Here is a 14379-nt window from a genome sequence, read left to right as displayed (position 1 = left end):
GAAGAAAGAAGTGAATGAAATACCAATGATAAGAGATAAGTGAATGAATTGCACTTTTTCAATTGGCTTTTCCTGCGGAATCAATTTCGAATCATCGATTTTAATGTGACATAAATACAACTAGATTTACAGTTATTTTTATTTTATTTACACTCAAAAGCTACAAGAAAGAACGAATGCGTGTGTTACTTCATCCCCCAGGAATACTTTATAAATATGGCCAAGGATTATTTCTGAACAATGGAAATTAATTAATTGGTTTATGGGGATCTGGGTGATTAGACTATGGGCTATTGGGAGCCCCTAAATATATTCAAAACTAATTGTAACTAGTGACAAAAACAATAAATAAATATAAATAAATAAATAAATAAATAATAAATAGAATTCATTGGAGATCCAATTAGCAGAAATAATAGTGTATCACAAAGCCTACGTTTCTGTCTTAGAATATATTTATGTATTTTCTTTACTATTGTTAAATACAAGTTATAATAAATGAGCCGGCTTGTAATATTATTAGATAGTCTTGATTTCAAATAGTTTCAGAGAAATTTGTGGAGAAAATTTACGAAATTAAGCGTTCTTGGAAACCTACATTTATTATCAAATACAAAGTTTTTAGAGTTTCTTAACCTTAATTGTAAAAATAAGAAGAACATATTTGACGAGTTTAGTCCCTGTGGTAGTGTACGTTTAACGCTGGTAGCATTTTCCATTGCGATACCTATTCTTTGAGCGAAAAAAGCCGCGCACCACCACTTTGTGGAACCAGCTGCCGCCTGAAGTATTTCCGAACCAATTCTACTTAGGGTCCTTCAAGAAAAGAGCGTACGTATTCTTAAAAGGCCGGCAACGCTCTCGCGAGCCCTCTGGCATTGAGTGTCCATGGGCGGCGGTATCACTTAACATCAGGTGAGCCTTTTGCCCGTTTGCCAACTGTTCTATAAAAAAAAATAAAAAAAGAGCAACAGCACTGGGGATCACACTATCTACCAGGCGCCAACTTAAATCCTTTTTCTTCCCTTCATTATTTATAACAGTAAGGTGGAAACACAAATTGAACACAGTTTTTCATTCCAATATCATATACAAGTCGGATTGATGACCTACTTTTTTTAAATTTGATTTATTTTACGAAACGTCTGTGTCGTCGGTCTATGAATGATGCATGATATCGTCTTGAGATCCCAGACACGTCTTTCATTTTTTTACCTCAGGGCTAAATAGAGTATATGCTTTTAGATGATGTCTTTTTATCAGCAGTCTTTATTACCAAAGGTCTTGCCTGTCTTGAAAAGGCCTTACTGATGTCACCTTGCTGCCTCCACACCACTCTATCCCCAGCTTTTCAGGGCATTAGGTATGTCAAGACTCATAATTGTCTTAATTTGGTCAGATCACTGGGTCGCTTACCCTCCTGCCATTACTCCTTCCTATCATTACTAGTTGGTCGGGATTTTCCAGTTCTCTAAGTTCGCCAATATGGCCAAAGTAGCTAAGCACTCGTTTGTAAATAGTAGGTAACGGTCTTGTTGCAGGTTCTTTTTGCATTCCATGGTCGCAATTCTCCTCCAACATTACATCTCAAATTCTTATAATTTTTTTTGAGCTGCTGCACGACTTAACCAGGTCTGTACAAAAATATTAAAAGGCTGGCAACGCACTCGCGAGCCTATGGCGTTAAGAATGTCCATGGGCGGCGGTATCACTTAATATCAGGTGAGTCTCCTGCCCGTTTGCCCCCTTTATATTAAAAAAAAATAAAAATAAATATGGATATCAAAGTTCCGACGACTCTGCTCTTGCTTGGTTATCTACTTGATGGAAAATCTTCTGGCGCTGATTATTTATGATGGCATCGCTTATCATCCTTTTCTCTCTGTTCCACAAAAATGTACTTGCAGTAAAGTTTTCTACAATTGTGTGTTACTTGAGGCAGTATTTGCCGCTCTCCTTGACTATGTGGAACCAGCCCAATGAAGTATTTCCGAACCAATTCTACATAGGGTCCAAGAAAGGAGCGTACCAACGGCATCGCACTTGCGAGTATTCTGAAATTGAGTCGGCAGTATTACGTAACACCAAGTGAGCATCCTGCCCGTTTGCCTCCTGTTACTTAAAAATAATGCTCTAGTCAAATCCTACACAAAATCCTCTGGTATTTAAGTAATCTTTTAAAATCTCATAATACGAGTTACATTCATAATGTAACTTATTAAAGAATTCGATAGTTTTTGCATTTATTCATTTCACTTAAAACATCAAATTTAGTATTTTATAAATAAGCGAAAACCGGTCTTTCATTAACAAATACCAGAAGATACAAAGAATCGAATAAAGAATTTTCATTTTTGAAAAGACCGTGATAATTAGTAACGCACTTGTGTATTGCGCAGTAATATTCGTTGTGAATTTTTAAAGATATATACAACCTTTAAAGTCGTAAGTGCTGGCTGGTGACATGAAAAAGAAACAAAGGACGCCATGATTGTTGGCGGGAAAATGGTACAATATCTCAATGTCAGCTGGAAAAATGGCTGGAGTAGCGTTTTCCTACATATTTTTGTCCCACAAGATTGTGGAAATTTCTAGGTCTTTATTTTTTGTATAAGAGATGCAAACGGGTAGAACCTGATGTTATGTGATGGCTGCCGCTCATAGACACTCGAGAGTGGCTGGCGAGTGTGTTGACTATTTTTGCCAGTTCTTCTCTTCCGTTCGACGCCCTTGATTTGAGAACTGGGAGTAAATGTAAAATTAGAATCATTTAATGTATTTTTTTACGATCATAAGTGTGCATTATGTTACCTATATGAATAAATTAAATTTGATTTGATTTCAGTTGATTCCAAATTTATACGCTCTGATTGATCATGAAATAAAGACACAGGCGAAAAAAAACTTCGAATAAATATTTCAAATAGTTCCTCTTAGCATACTAACAGTTCTCTCATTTATGTTAATATTTCTAGGGTTACCTAACAATATGGTAATGACCTATACTCAGGGTTGAACGAGTGCTGTCACCTTACCATAATCGTAATAAGGTCGAATATTCGATTAATCGCTGAACCATGACGTGAGATGTGTCGACTCGATTGTTCAAGTGCCGTAACGATTATCGATTTCACTTTACGATTTCCACACCAAACTACTGTTACGGGTTTAGAATTGCCTATTGAGGTAATTTTGACGATTGTTCATTGTAAATGTATGGTAATATACGCAAATTTTGTTTTCTGAAACAATTAATAGTACCATGCCTAAGTCAACAGATGGCGCTAAAACTCATAACAGACAACCTGTTTGTGTTTAGGCTAAAACGTGAAACGAAATGCAATAATATCCTTAGTGGCACAAAGGGTAAAATTCGTCCAGTGAATATATTTGCGCTCTTACAATATATATACTTAAGATAACATTCTTAATTTTGAAAAATTATCTTCAAAAGACTTGAGAACTATATAAAATAAAATAAATATTAAAAATACAAATGAGATTAATAAAATTAATTAGTACTCGACTAAAGGCAAAGGCTAACGGACGGAGTGCCTCTTGCAATTTCTTCCACTTCTCTTTCATCCTCGCTGCAATTTTGCGATCCTTCCCCACTATTATACCATCATCCCAGCATTTTGGTAGGCCTCCTCTCTTTTTTCTTCCAACTAGGCCTTTTCAAATAAGGGTCTTTTTGACCCATATATCATCACCGGCCCCAGTTTAACCTTTTTGAATATTTTACGACGTCTGTTAGAGAACAATATACTCGAGAAATACTTCTTTTAATTAAAATATAACAACATATAATATAATAAATTAATAACATACCAGAGCATGATAACTAATGATTATCATTCTCTGATATACACTCGAGTTAAGAAAGTGTTTTTATTACATTGTTTCCACGTTTTATCTAATCAAAATTGCATCAAATGTTTTCTATGAACGACGAAAACGTTGTTTGAATATTAAACAACTGTTACAACTACCGAATTTGCATATATTCTAATCTTTATGTCACTTTGACATAACTCCTACGTGATGACAATTTACGCTATCTAATAAAAATGGCGCCTTGAACAGGGTACACATATATTATTATTATTTCGTGAATTCTACAAATATAAATATAACTTCATTCACATATTTACTCTAACACTGTAATAAAACACTATGACGTTACATATATTAAAAAATAAATCTGCAACATGTATATATTATAAATAAATAATAATTATTAAAATTTAGCTTAAGAATTTTAAGATTCAAGAACCATGTAATTTTATCCTTTTCTAATGTCTTTTGCCTCTAACCAAAGCTTTACAGTTAGCTCGGGTCCTTCAAGAAAAGAGCGTACCAATTCTTAAAAGGCCGGCAACGCACTCGCGAGCAATCTAGCATTGAGTGTCCATGCGTGGCGGTATCAATTAACATCAGCTGAGCCTCCTGCCCTGTTCTATACAAAAAAAAGGTTATCAACTTTTAGTTTAAAGAGTTTAAGTTTTCTAGCTGCAAGAAATACTTTAGGATTTGATTTGATTCAGATTGAAACCAATTTTAGGATTTTAACACTAAAATTCTATAATATTTAATTCACTTCAAAAGCGACACTTATATATACAAAAAAACTCCTGAATATGAAGCTTTGAATAAAGGATGTCGATTGAATACATTAAAAAATATGTTAAGCAGTTTTCATATGCATTTTATGAATTGAAATTTGTTAAATACATTAATAATATTTCTTCTAAACATACAAAACGCAATTAAAATGTTTTTATTTCGTGAATTAATTCCTCGAAAGCCTACTTCGTGTCTACGAATGAATGAAAGGAATTATTGTTAGGTACTTGTTCTTAATTAAGGCCGTGTTTAAGTTTAAACATTAATTTTAAGACGTTGAATATTAAATTAACTTTTATACGTACGGATAACTTGAGTCGTATGTAACTATAATAACAGTATAAGTATAAGTTTTGAAAACAAATGTTATATCATTTTATTTGACATTTATTTATTTACAAAAGCCAATGTTTGGAACACTGATACATTTGTCCAAAAGAAAAATAAAATATGGCAAACATTACAAACACGAAGACAAAAAGAATACATGAGTTATAAAAAGTATAAGAAAATATTATAATGTAATAATATTATATAATTAAATATATCAAAGAAAGCATTATATTACGGAACTAAACCTTCAACAAAAATCAAGAATTAATAGCAAACTTCCATGGCATCGTCTGGCTATAGCCATTTACAAATTCACAACGCTATCGGTTGACGAATTTATAAAAATTCAATTATTAACCTTATGTACACCCGTTAGATGTTATACTTCTTTGGCGTAAAAACATAAAAATCTTTTTAAAAATTTTAACTTTCGCCGTCCGTAACAATATAAGGTATTTAAAACATTGAAAATTTTATTACATTTTAGTGCATGCATAATAAAATTTACTATCACTATTTTTTAACTAACGCGCCAAAAGAAGTATAATTCAATTATAATCTATAAATTACAGAGTTCTGTGGTAACGTAACGAGTCATTACCGAGAAGCTTGTTCTTTGAGAAAAGCCTTTTAAAATAATAAATACAATTTATCATTCACCAAATCGCTATTGGCATCAATCTTAAGAAACGACAAGGCTAATGTGTAAATGTATTCTTTAATAAGGTTAGGAAAACCTTTTTCTTTCAGGCACCGTATTGACAATTTACTTTATTCAATGAATGATATTTGAACTACTAATAATGACTTACACAGAGCATCAGAAATAAAAACACAAAGGTGTTTTTTTCAATTCACTTGTGTCTAATTACAGAATTATACAATCGATATGAATCATATTCGGACACGAAATCTTTTTATATTGATATATTTGCATGATTTCATATTAAAACCGTTGCGGAGCCTTTCCAACCAATAATATCGCATTCTGTATAGTTGGGAAATAATTGAGTATTTATGCGAGCAAAATTACAACGCGTTTTTGTATACAAACTTATTAGTTACAATTTACTCAAATGATCGTCGCTTCAAACTCGGTATATGTCATATCTTAAAAAAAAAACATTAAAATAGTAAATTTCCACCTGTTATTTTTTCACAATCGTGTCGCGTCATTTATGTTTATAAATATCATTGTTATGATTGTCTAATAATTACGTAATTTAATTGCATATCTAATTGTTTTCATCTACAATACGTTTTAACTGAATTTATATAAATAAAACATGTCGTATATAAATAATATTTAGTTTAAAATGTAATCATCTTCAAAAAAAAAACACCGTTTCGTCGTATAATACGTTTAACTAGGGGTCATCGATTTTGTAAAGTCGTTTGTTTCAATTCTCTTAATATCAAGACGATATTTCCGGAGTAGATGTCACCCGGGTCCAAGGGAGACGACAAGCCTACCAGACCAGCTTAAGTACATAAAGTCTCTTTCTAGAAAAGTTGAGATTTGATACTGCCGTTGCTTCCGTTGTTGCCGGCACAGATCTGCCTGACAGGCTATGTATGAGGGTTCCTATATATAAAAAAAAAACGCTTAATACGGTTTAGTTGTGAAAAAAAATTAAATACTGGTTATGGGGTAAAAGGATACAAAAACATAAAATAAAATGTTTATTAGTAATCGTAACAGTGAAATATACAGTATTCACAATTTATTAACCTACATAGTAAAAGGATATTTAAAAATTAATAAAAAAGAAAATTTTTAAAAATTTAAAGAGCGGTACTTATTCGTTGAGCAATAATTTATTTATTTTAAGGAAAGGATCAGGTCTGCGGTAAAATCTACGAGCTTAAATCTTAATTAGACCTGTGCACTTAAACCCCACAGCATGATTCTCTACTCCAAAGAAAGCAAAATCTAAGTTGGAGGTAAAACTCTTAGACTTGAGCTGTTTATTATAAAATAAAATACGTTTATTATAGAACATAAGATATACGGGTATCACTTATTCCACGTCATTAAATTCGAGCCTGTTGGCATCCCTACTCATCGGCAAAGAAGACAGAGGGTGTAGGCCGAGAGAAAAAGCCAGCGAAAAAACTTTCGGTACTCTTTTAAAAAAGCAAATCATCAAACAAGACTTATTTTAAAACAAATATAGCAAATTAATTAGAAGTAGCCTGCCCAGCACTAGTCCCAGGCCCTTTTATCAACTAGATAATCACTAACTTTATAGTAAGCCTTTTTACACAGCTTTTCTTTAATGCATTTATTAAATTTATTAAAAGGCATAGATAAAGAGCCTCTAGAATTTTATTTAAGAAGAGTATCCCTTTTCCCAAAAAAGAAAAAGGTATATATGTACTTATCATATAGATAAGTTCTAATAACGTTAAAATGGCACCTTTAGAGAGTCGTTGGATAGAGGAGCCAGTGAAAAATGCAAAATTTCTAACCTACATACTCATCGAGTTTTAAAATTAAATTTAGAACACAAAAAGCTTTTCGGGTTTTTCACGTTCCCGTCTAACTGAAATGGACGTCCTCATTCGACCGTGGCGCCGACAAATTGATCATTTCTGTTAAAATTATTCCCGTATACGCTGCGTCCACACGTTATTGTAGGAAACTTCTTCTGTTCGTCTCGATTCGTGATGAATTTCTGAACAAGAGGAACACAAACAAAACCCAATCTCAATCGTTCACTGCATTACGGGTTAATTTCATTCATCATTGGCAGGCCTTCATACAGACTGAGTTCGTTTCTAGAAACACTTTGGATTTTTATTGGATTAACAATGCATGTATTTCGGAATCTCATCACAGTGTCATATCAATAAAATAATAGTTAAATTCAAAAATATAGTTTAATGTTGTGGACGGGTTAGCAACGAGTTAAATAATGTTAAATTATTATATATTTATTTTAGTTATTTTTAGTAAATGTGTGTGCCTTTACTCTCAACATGTGTTACAAGGGCAATCAAAAACTTATGGAAATATGCTAAAGAAAGGATATACACATGTGAAATTCACATGAGAACCTAAAAAACCTGTGCTAACCATACCACTTCCTCAGAATCCAGTACCCGCAATACACAACTCACTCTCTGTATTGAAAAGTCGCATGGGTCCGCAAAGATACACTGTATATACATAATTATGAAGGAATAAGGAAAATAATAATAATAGCCAGTAATTACCACAGCAATTAACACATAAAAGTTAACTCACAGAAAAAAAACAATTTCTGAACATCCATGTTTCAAACCCACAAAACGTGGCCTCTTGAGTACAAATATTTCTGGTAAACATTTTATTTAGAGTTTAGTTTAGTACAATGTTTTTAGGAATTGGATAATTGTTTTGTTTAAACAATTTGCGGTCATCCAAGGTTTTGCATTTACTGTAAAGGTCAAATAAATGTGACTCTACTGATGCAATTAATCGAATTAACTGTGCAGTAAATGCCTAGTTTTTGTGAACAGTTTAAATACAAATAATATTTCAATAATATTCTAGATGAAATAATGAACGTTATTTCAGACTGCAAAAAGGTGAAATATGATGCAAACTTAACAATTATTTATTTTCGAGTCCATTATTTCATTAATTAATTAAAAACTACTATTTTTATTATTATTATATAACTTCTTGAAGTTGTTTTTTGTTTCGTGTGTGATATTTTTATTGGTTAGGTTAGGTTAGTTGTTAATAATTAATTAATAATAATAATTATAGAAAAATTCGAAACAACATTTGGAAGGATTAACTTAGGTATTGCATAAGTTTCGCCTTTGCTATAAATGTGCATGCATTTTTCTATCGTGTTTCCACGTAATAAATAAATAAAATGAACATTGCAGGTTGATGGGCGATCTATAATAAGCGCTATATAAATTATAATTATATATTTGCTGCCAACACTTGGCACACTAATGGTAATAAAATAAAATTAAGCAATAAAATACAATATTTTTTGTCAGTGGGCAGTTGGAGCGGATCTACTCGCAGCCCAGGCCCCTGTGTATACAAAGGCCCCAGATCCCCACTTATAATAGGCCATATTTTCAATTAAACAAAATAGCTGACATTTAAATATTCCAATCATTTGGCTGGTATTCACGAGATCAATCAACCCATGTGCGATGCTCGTCTATTAACGGGGAATACCCCAATCCGGTTTTTTCAGTCGGTGTTTTTTATCGCTTTTGTCTATAGCGGGGGACTTCGGAGGAAGTTTGCCTGGGGTATCTAGAGGATATTTAAATACCAATCTGATTTAAAAGGCCGGCAATGCACTCGCGAGCCCTCTAGCAACGAGAGTGTCCATGGGCGGCGGTATCACTTAACATCAGGTGAGCCTCCTGCCCGTTTGCCCCCTGTTCTATAAAAAAAAACTAAATATCTTAACCGCAAATATGTAAGTAAAGACTAGTAAGTATGAACATTAAAAACAGTTTTTCCTCGTCTGTAATGGTTTCAGACTTACATAATATAAACTAAGAGATAATTATCCGAGGCGATGGCACTACCCGGCACTTCGCATCAAAGGCATCAATTACGTGTTTCTTTTAATACAAAACAATTTTCCGTTAGGTATTTTTGCGCGGCCTTTGTATAAACAGTTTAAGTTCTGTTGTGATCTTTAAGCCTCAAATTTCTGTATCTGTTTTGAGATCATTTGTTTTTCTTACACCACAGTGGGTTACCACTGACTAAGACATGACATTCCTCATTATCCACAGTACGAATGAGATTCAAACGAACAGATAGTCAATTGGTGCACGGGTCCACATGTCGGAATCGGTATCGCAAATATTGCTTAAGCAGAGTATGTCTAGTGGCTTTAGCGTGCAACTCTCATCTTTGAGGTCGTAGGTTCGTTCCCCGGCTGTGCACCAATGAACTTTCTTTCTATATGCACATATAGTATTATTAGTTACTACTTAAATTAAAAAATATGACAATCAAAGAATGGATAGTTAAAGTACAAGCTGTCTTACCTAAGCAACTAACTATTAGTCTAGCCGTAGTGATAGATTAACATTGGAATCCTTTGTAGATTTTTAGAATACTTAACGACAATGACATTCCATTTCAAACCCTATTTAAAATCCTTTATTCGCGATAAAAGAAACCGTAATAGAGTTTCTTTCGAATGTAATAAATTATGTACGTACTTATAGAGAACGTGACGGCTAGGACGTTAGGTTCGATTCCCGATATAAATGAATTTGCAGATTTACCTCTGATTGTAAGGATATGAGTAAATCGTTACTCGTGTCACATAAACTTCTTTCTTTCTCTTGGTAGGTATTATTATATATATATATATATATATGGGTTTTCCCGACAATATAATTATAATTGTATATCATAACAATAGTAATACATATTTATATATAATGAGTACATAAGTGTACATCTGTACAGAAAAACTGTGTCCAATTTATATTATCACAATATTGTAAAATTATTTTGAAGTAACAACTGGAAAAGGATCGTTGTGATTTGAAAGTTGCTGAAACGAAAAAGAGTCGTACACATGTATAAGATTTAACGTGAAAGAAAATAAGATAGGAGAATTAGTGTGTATTTGATCATTTTCTGAATTAAAAAAAACACAGATGTGCAAAAAATTCAATAAGATATTAATTCAATACAATTTTAAAATTAGATGAAATTTATAATTTATATTTACAAGTATCATCGCCGGTATTCTAGAAATAAATAAACAAACCGAAACTTGAAGATTGTGTCTAAATTTTGGTAGGACCTTGGAAACGTAATATTGTAACCTGTAAACTAATTCGTGGTAATTAGCATTTTTTTATAAAACAACGTAATTTTAAATCATAAGTAGCTGTTGCATCAGGTAATGTCTATTATAAGATACTTGTGTACAGGTAATAACAAAATTGTTTTTATAGAATAAGTTAATCTATTGAACAACTAACTACCTATCAAATAATTTATTTTCAAAAATAAATATATACAGTAATTTACAATATTAATAATAAATTTAAAAAATTAAAAAGTTTTGTCCCTGTGGCACCGTTAATTCTTGCTTATTCTTCGAATAAATTAAGAATAATTCTTCGAATTATTCAGAGGAAGGATGGTGTTCTACTCTAACTTAAAGGAAGAATCTTCAACCAGTTTTATAACTGACTGGTTCAAAAGCAGTGGCTGTGTTAAGAAATTGCATATAGCGACCGGAATATCTTCATCAAAGATATACGTAACTTAAAATTAAATTATTCATATTTATTGTTTCAATAATAGCATGACAGAAATATCTCAAGTTTAAGATATATAATAAATATACTATGATAAAAGAAGTGTTCCTGAATTCTATCACAGATACAAACATAATTTTCAAAGGCGCAAAGCGGAAGAAACTAAACATATCGAAACATAACAGGTAGGTAATTGTAAAACTCGGCATAGACTACAAACTCCTTCATATAAAAGAAATACATAATATATAATCATACAAAAAGCCGTTTTCATTGGTAATAAAATTTGTGGGTTCATCTTCCTGTGAAGACGGATTCGATTCCTATCTCAATATACATAGATACGTAGAGAGCGTACCAATGCAAAGACCGGCAACGCACTTGCGAGCACTTGTCCATGGGTGGTATAACTTGACATCAAATGGGATGAAAAAATACCTGACATACTGTAATACTTGGGAAAGTGACAAATATACGTTTCTACTTAGCCATCTAGGCAGAACACATCACTACATACAAACCGACGCAATTTTCATAGTAAAAAATTTACAACAACAACTTTTCCACACACCTGTACCCACGTGACGAAATCAAGGTCGGCATCAAGCAGGCAGAACAATCACGGCTATTTAATATGCAAAAATAAATCAAAACATCAAGCAATTATCAACCTTATCGTGTGCATATAAATTCATTATTCGTATACATATATAATAGATATTAATCTCGAAGCATACTTCATAATGATCACGATACTATGTGCGTGATTGAAAATTGATTTTGTTTACGATTATATCATATTAAACCCTAAACGTTGTTTTGACATTGAACTGAATCGAAAATAATTCTTCTTTTGGTACCTCTCCATCACTGGATAGAGCGTTAGCCAAATGCGTATCTACCTATGCCAGATGCAGCAACTCTTCCGTAGCCGCAATACTATTCCACTCCCTTACGTGAGGAAGCCATTCTTTTTTTCCTTCTCACGCGCCGTTTACCCTGGATTTTACTTACGTACTTTTCAGTTGCTTTTTTATATGGACAAAGAACAGGAGGCCCATCTGATGTTAAGCGATACTTACATTGCCAGAGGGCTCGCATGTGTGATGCCTTTTTGATGATTCATGAAGATTAGGCACTATTCGACTAAGAACTTGTTGTTAGAGACCTTCTGGTTCCAAGTAAAAAGTATAAAATGATATCTCTTGGAATGTCTACTTGTAATAAATCGTATAATGTAACATTAAACACATTGAAAAGAAATGTGAAGACAGAAAAATAATTAAATTTTAAATACAAAATAATTTGTACCGGTACCCGTATTCATTAGTCTAATGAGTTATACTAAAGAACTCATTGTCTTTTCATCACAACGTAAATACAATTTGACAGAAATAAGCAAAAGAGTACTTTAGTTAAAAACGCAATTAATTGATTGACGAGCTGTTTAATACTATATATATTATAATCAACTCAAACTTAAAATAAAGGTATCACGAATTTACTCTTCCAAAAGGGAGTTATTTTATCTTTTTAATTTTCCATTATTCCTAAAGCAATTTCATGTAAAACATTTCTCATGTAATGTTCAACATTCACCGCTATACGATTTTTTTTATTTTGCAACTTTCCAATTCCGTAACTGTTTAGAATTGAGAAACTATATTTAATGGCTTTTTAATGTTCAAAATACCACAATAAAGTTATCATCATTACAATTATATGCTTTTAATTATAATGCTACAATTCAGGTATTTCAAGTTAAAATCGTCACCAAGGCATGCGCAGACAAATTGACAAGTTCATTTTCGTATTTAATGTTCGGGTCGTACGTGTCGTATTCTACGTCTAAATTCCGCAACGAGATTTCACTTCGCAGCCCGCGGTATTCCATCACCTTGCACTATAACGAAAATATATTGCTACAATAAAATAGAAAACTTAGCAAAACAAAATATAAATCAAGAACATAATATTATAAATCTCCTATCACGATGCTTGTCCGCGATGGACTCCTAAACTACTTAACCGATTTTAAATTAAATTGAAACAACGTGAGCAGTCTGGTCCAACTTAAGAGATAGGATAGCTTAGATCTTTAATTATAGTCGCAATTTTATTTTATTGCAAATTATTGTTTATTTTTTTGATAGAATTCTAACAGTTGGCGCTGTTTTAAAAGTACCAATGTTTCACATAAGCTATCTCCCTTTCACATCAGTTCTCCTACAATTTCCCTTGAATAGCTTACTACTATGTAATATAACAAAAACCTTAGCCACAGCAACGCTTGGCCGAGTCTGCCAGTATTAGATATAAATACAACAAGAAAGCATAAAACCTTTAAAAACAAATATAAATTGTGTGTTCAGCCAGTGATCCACCAGTTGTCATTCTTAGTCAAAAATGATTTTTGATGATCGTAATCGCTTAAGACACGAATATTACCAAGACATGCCGGATTCCATGATGAAAAGTCAAGTCATACAAGTGTTACATACCAATCAAATTTGCAATTCCCTACTCATATTCAAACTATAATTGATAAACCACAAATATTCACTAATGTACTGATTGCATGATTGCAGCATGTTTTTAACTTGACAAGGTTAGGTCAATAAAATTATTACATCCTAAAAGTGTTGATTACTCGGAGATTAATTTGTATAAAAACAGTGTTGACCTAGTGGCTTCGAAGTCGTAGGTTTCATCTCTGGCTGTGGAAAACCATGGACCTTACATTTGCGCGTTTAAAACCCTCGTATTGTGAAGGAAAATATTGTGAGATAAAATTAAACGCCAATCGTTGACGACTTATGTCGTGTAGTTTTAGACAAATAGATTACAAGCATACAATCAAAACGCATGTTGATCTTTTGCGTCTAAAACCAGTTGGTTTCTGTATAAGATTCACATTCGAATACCCAAATTTGGCATTTCAAGCGCTAAAACAAACTATATTTTTAATCAGCACATAAGTATGACGTTTTATGTCTCGTCTCTTCGTGATGCATGCGATCACGCGCAATCCTGCGCATAATTGCATAATGCAGTAATTCATCTCTGTATAATTATTCAACTAATACACGAATTATATAATAATCGATCTATATGAAGCGTGATTACTCTGTTAATTCAACAGCAACCCCAAGTTTTATGACG

The sequence above is a fragment of the Pieris rapae genome, chromosome 21 (assembly GCF_905147795.1).
Source record: "Pieris rapae chromosome 21, ilPieRapa1.1, whole genome shotgun sequence".
Taxonomy (NCBI): Eukaryota; Metazoa; Arthropoda; class Insecta; order Lepidoptera; family Pieridae; genus Pieris; species Pieris rapae.
Note: the sequence above shows the minus strand (reverse complement) of the source record.